The sequence below is a fragment of the Pelmatolapia mariae genome, unplaced genomic scaffold (assembly GCF_036321145.2).
Source record: "Pelmatolapia mariae isolate MD_Pm_ZW unplaced genomic scaffold, Pm_UMD_F_2 NODE_ptg000110l+_length_29969_cov_1, whole genome shotgun sequence".
NCBI classification, from domain to species: Eukaryota; Metazoa; Chordata; class Actinopteri; order Cichliformes; family Cichlidae; genus Pelmatolapia; species Pelmatolapia mariae.
Genome location: NW_027051820.1, coordinates 19603 through 25229, shown reverse-complemented (window position 1 = coordinate 25229; position 5627 = coordinate 19603). Strand labels below are relative to the sequence as shown.

The following is a 5627-nucleotide window of genomic DNA, read 5'->3' as shown; positions in this document are numbered from 1 at the left end:
GAAGTCTCTGCAGCAGATAGTGAGGACAGCAGAGAGGATCATTGGAGGCCTTCCCCCACCCATCTCCGAACTCTACGACAAACGCATCATCCGGCGTGCGGACAGCATAGTGAAGGACACTTTCCACCCCTCACATGCACTGCTGTCCCTCCTTCCATCTGGCAGATGTTTTCGCAGCATCAAAACAGTAACGGCCCGACACTTCAAGGGCTTTTTCCCCCAAGCAGTTGGAGCCCTCAACTCACTACCACCAAACTTAAACACTTTTACAAACACCTTATACTCACTAAAAGACTCAAAAACAACACAAACTTCCACAAATCTACTACAAACTGGACCTGGGAACAATATGCTAATTTGCACACCTTGGTCACATAGTTACTGAACACATTTACAAAATGCTATTATAAATTATATAAATTATATAAATTTTTGATACTCTTATAAATGCACCGTGGGGAGCTTGGGGTGAAACAGCATTTCGGTACGCTGTATTCTTTGTATAGTGTTGTATTGACAATAGAGACCTTGAATCCTTAAACCCTAGTAATGTTACCTAACTACCACCTAGTTTTACTGTTAGTGTAAATTAAATCATAAAATTGGAAGTTGCTTCAACAGTATTAAAAAACACATTTTCATTCAAATAAAAAAAACTATATATATATATATATATATATATATATATATATATATATATACACACATATATATATATCTATAGATATATATATATAGATATAGATATATATATATATTAGGGGTGCAATGATACACAAAATTCACGGTTCGGTTCGGTTTGATACTTTGGTGTCACGGTTCGATATTTTTTCGATACAAAAAAATGTTCATGCTTCTTTAATTTGTCATTTATTGAAATTATAAATATATATTTTAACTCAAAAGTACAGTTTTTAAATTTAATGTTGCTGAAACAACAAAGTAATAAAAAAAAAATCTATCTGATCGAGAAATCCCTCATCTTTGGAAAAGAGAGTTTATTACAGAGAAATAGCTCTTTCCAAAATAAAAGCTATACTGTACCCTTCTTCTGGGCTATATTCTCAGCAGCATATTAAACATATCAGGTCCCCATAAGGAGAATCATGTGCTAACAGCTGTCTAAATGACTCGGGTAAAGTTTGTAGCATGCGTGCTTGTTGTTTTTGTCTGCTTCCACTTGTCTTTGCACTAGGATGATGTCGGCGTAAATGTGCAGTCATATTCATTGTGTTCCCACTAGTGCTGTCAGCGTTAATCTGAAATGACGTTAACACCACAACATGGCAAATCGCGGATCGCCCCGTGCGTGGGGCTAGACGGAGTCAACACGTTAACGAGTAAACTGTGGTAACGCAGTAGTTCCCACCCATGTAATTAAGCATTGCATGGCACATCAGACATACTGTTTCACTTTTGTCCATGACACGCTTACCTTCAGGGTCATACTTCACATGAAGACCAAGATAGTTCCAAACACCAGATCTGAATGCGGGCGGTGGAGGTTCAATTTGCCATGTTGCAATGAGCTTAGCTTCTGTCTTGCTAGCTTGCGCTGCGCTCAGTGGATCTGCGCTCGACAGTGCAGGCTAGGCGGAGTAGTCGAACGCAGATCCACTGAGCTCTCAACAAAGACAGCATCGTCAGAAGAAAAGTTGATAAAATAAATTAAAAATGTTGTATTGTTCGATACACATGCGTACCGAACCGAAAGCACTGTATCGAACGGTTCAATATCGATACGAGTATCGTTGCACCCCTAATATATATATGTGTGTGTGTGTGTGTGTGTGTGTGTGTGTGTAAAAAAACACCCAGCACGCCCCTGCGGGCGGTTTATCCTTCAACTCGGGTCCTCTACCAGAGGCCTGGGAGCTTGAGGGTCCTGCGCAGTGTCTTAGCTGTTCCCAGGACTGCGCTCTTCTGGACAGAGATGTCCGATGTTGTTCCCGGGATCTGCAGGAGCCACTCGCCTAGCTTGGGAGTCACCGCACCTAGTGCTCCGATTACCACGGGGACCACCGTTACCTTCACCCTCCACATCCTCTCGAGCTCTTCTCTGAGCCCTTGGTATTTCTCCAGCTTCTCGTGTTCCTTCTTCCTGATGTTGCTGTCATTCGGAACCGCTACATCGATCACTACGGCCGTCTTCTTCTGTTTGTCTACCACCACTATGGTTAGCCACCATCATTTTGTCCGTCTGCATCTGGAAGTCCCACAGGATCTTAGCTCGGTCATTCTCCATCACCCTTGGGGGCATCTCCCATTTTGACCTCGGGACTTCCAGGTTATACTCGGCACAGATGTTCCTGTACACTATGCCGGCCACTTGGTTATGGCGTTCCATTTATGCCTTGCCTGCTAGCATCTTGCACCCTGCTGTTATGTGCTGGATTGTCTCTGGGCCATCTTTACACAGCCTGCAACTGGGGTCTTGCCTGGTGTGATAGACCCCAGCCTCTATGGATCTTGTACTCAGAGCTTGTTCTTGTGCTGCCATGATTAGTGCCTCTGTGCAGTCTTTCAGTCCAGCTTTGTCCAGCCACTGGTAGGATTTCTGGATATCAGCCACCTCCTCTATCTGCCGGTGGTACATACCGTGCAGGGGCCTGTCCTTCCATGATGGTTCCTCGCCTTCCTCCTCTTTCTTGGGTTTCTGCTGCCTGAGGTATTCACTGAGCACGCTGTCAGTTGGGACTATCTTCGTGATGTATTCGTGGATGTTTCTTGTCTCATCCTGGACTGTGGTGCTGACAATCACCAGTCCCCGGCCCCCTTCCTTCCGCTTAGCGTACAGCCTCAGGGTGCTGGACTTGGGGTGAAACCCTCCATGCATGGTAAGGAGCTTTCTTGTCTTTATGTCAGTGGCTTCTATCTCCTCCTTTGGCCAGCCTATTACCCCAGCAGAGTACCTGATCACGGGCAGGGCGTAGGTGTTGATGGCCCGGATCTTGTTCTTACCGTTCAGCTGACTCCTCAGGACTTGCCTGACCCCCTGCAGGTACTTGGTGGTTGCAGCTTTCTAGCGGCCTCTTCATGGTTCCCATTCGCTTGCGGGATCCCCATGTACTTGTAACTGTCCTCTATGTCTGCAATGTTGCCTTCTGGTAGTTCAATCCCCTCGGTTCTGACTAACTTCCCTCTCTTTGTTACCATCCGACTACACTTCACCAGTCCGAACGACATTGCAATGTCATTGCTGTATATCCTGGTAGTGTGTATCAGTGAATCGATGTCTCGTTCACTCTTTTTTTTCCTTAAATCGCTTTGGAAAACACTATTTAACGTCATTAAAGTGCTGGTTAGGGATAAGGTTATGATTTTACCGTGGGACCGTAATTCTACTGGATTTCACCCATAACCCTGCGTGTACTATAAGAATGCAAACGGCCACCTTTCGCGTTCCTCACGCCGCGGGACGTGACAAATCGTCAAGATGTTATGCCTCGAGAGTGAGAATGGGCTCATCCATGTTATAATTTTTTCAATGTGTATGTGTTAGCCCCTGTAGGGAAATTACTCTTCTTCATTTAACCCATTCACCCAGTGAAGCAGTGGGCAGCCACCAGTGCACCGCCCGGGGAGCAGTGTGTGGCGATGGTGCCTTGCTCAGGGGTACCTCAGAGCCGTTCAGTGGATTCAAACCCGATCATGGGGCAACCACTAAATTCCAACATTTCCCTCTAGTGGCCATATATAAACCATGTCCACTACACATCAACTACATTGAAATAGAATTTGTTCATGAACGAAACTACAGCTTACTGAGAACAGAGGAGACTCAATTTTGCGATGAACTAATGTCGAGCATGTCTGTGAGCATCAACATGAAATGTAATCACTTTGGTCAAACTCAGATAAAGTTAAAGCAGTGCTTATGTACACTTCTTTTGAATGCGTTCATCCCTAAGTACTTGCAAGTGTGTGTCACAGTTTTAAATGACAGAGTTAGAGGGTTTTGATGTTTATTTGGCGTGTGTCTTTCTAATCTTTAAAAAAAAGAAAAGAAAAAAAGCCAGCCCCCATCTCTGTGTTTCTACCAAGAGAAAAGCTGGTGCTCGGAGGAAGAGGGCGGGCTTTACTTGGTGTCAGTGAGAGAAATGAAAAAAAGCTCAAATGAGTGAGAAGGACGATGAAGGAAACATCTGTGCTGTGTCTGCTCTGTAAGTAGAATCTCTGTGTTTGTTTGAATTCTTGTACTTTGACTGTCTGCTCTCCTGATAACTGATGATGGAGGAGAAGACATGAAAAACAAATCAGGCTGAATTCAAGTTCAAAACACCACGAGGACCAACTGCAGGTCTGAACTGACTCTTTATCTTTGCTCAGGAGTCGAGGGAAACACAGCAGGCAGTGAAAAGATCAAATCATTCACTCATTATATCAACACAGCTGCACAGTGGACACATGACTTTACTGGGTTATTTAAAAGTACTGGATATTTTCCATATAATCACAGTGTAATCAGTGCAAATTAAAAAAAATAATATAACACTAGACTGTGAGCTACCTCATGAGTCCAAAAATAAATCATGACAAACACAAAACTCAAAATACCTTGTCAACGACACAGGAACCACAATACTGTGTAGGTTTCGTCGACATTCAAAAGACATGTTTGGTTAACTGGTGATTCTAAAATGGCTCTGCGTGTGAATGATAGTCTTCACTGGATTGACGAGCTGTACACACCCTGTGACAGCTGGAATCGATCAAAGTCAGCTTTTTAGGTCTACACATTTTTTAAGCTTTTATTATTAAACTTTATTGAAACATGTTACTGTCATCTAACTGAAAATGTGGAGACGTATAAAAGAGTGATGTTTGTGTTGAGTTGTTCTTTATGTTCACCTCAAATCAACCTGAGTGTCATTTCTCTTTAGTTCTGATCTCACTGCTGAGCTGCACAACAAACCAAGGTCAGTAACCTTCTTCTGTCACAGTTTAAACCTGAGTAATGCTCACTGATATGACCTGATTGGGTTCATGTATCACAATGTAAAGTACAACAAATTTTAACCCTCACAGCTCGTCTGACTGTGAGTCCCAGCAGCTCTCAGTTCTTTAAAGGAGACTTTGTGTCTCTGAGCTGTGAGGAGGACGACAGCTCTGCTGGATGGACTCTGAGGAGAAACACAAGCAAAGGACAGAGGACTCAGTGTGGAGATATTTGGGGAGAAGGTGCTGGTTCTTCCTGTAACATCGGCATGATGATGCTTCATGACAGTGGAGTTTACTGGTGTGAGTCCAGAGAGGGTCCCATCAGTAACATGGTTAACCTGACAGTCACTGGTAAGCTGAGTGTGTGGAGTTAGTGTTGATGAAGCTGTGTGTAAATGGATGAAATGCTGTAGTTTGTCTCTGTGTTGAGGTGGATCAGTGATCCTGCAGAGTCCTGTCCTCCCTGTGATGGAGGGAGATGACGTCACTCTGCTCTGTAAAACAAAGACCACTCCCTCCAACCTCACAGCTGCTTTCTATAAAGATGGCTCCCTCATCAGGAAGCAGCCTACAGGTCACATGACCATCCAGCATGTTTCCAGGTCTGATGAAGGCCTCTACAAGTGTGACATCAGCGGTCATGGAGAGTCTCCATCCAGCTGGATCACTGTCACAGGTGACACACT

At 44.1% G+C, this 5627-nt stretch overlaps 1 long non-coding RNA gene across 1 annotated transcript; it reads left to right on the top strand.

The window, feature by feature from the left end:
* Positions 1-4064: 4064 nt before the first annotated feature.
* LOC134622641 (uncharacterized) lies at positions 4065-5148 on the top strand. The gene is made up of 3 exons (XR_010093046.1): positions 4065-4163; positions 4884-4919; positions 5029-5148. It is a non-coding gene; the product is annotated as an uncharacterized LOC134622641 (long non-coding RNA).
* Positions 5149-5627: the final 479 nt, after the last annotated feature.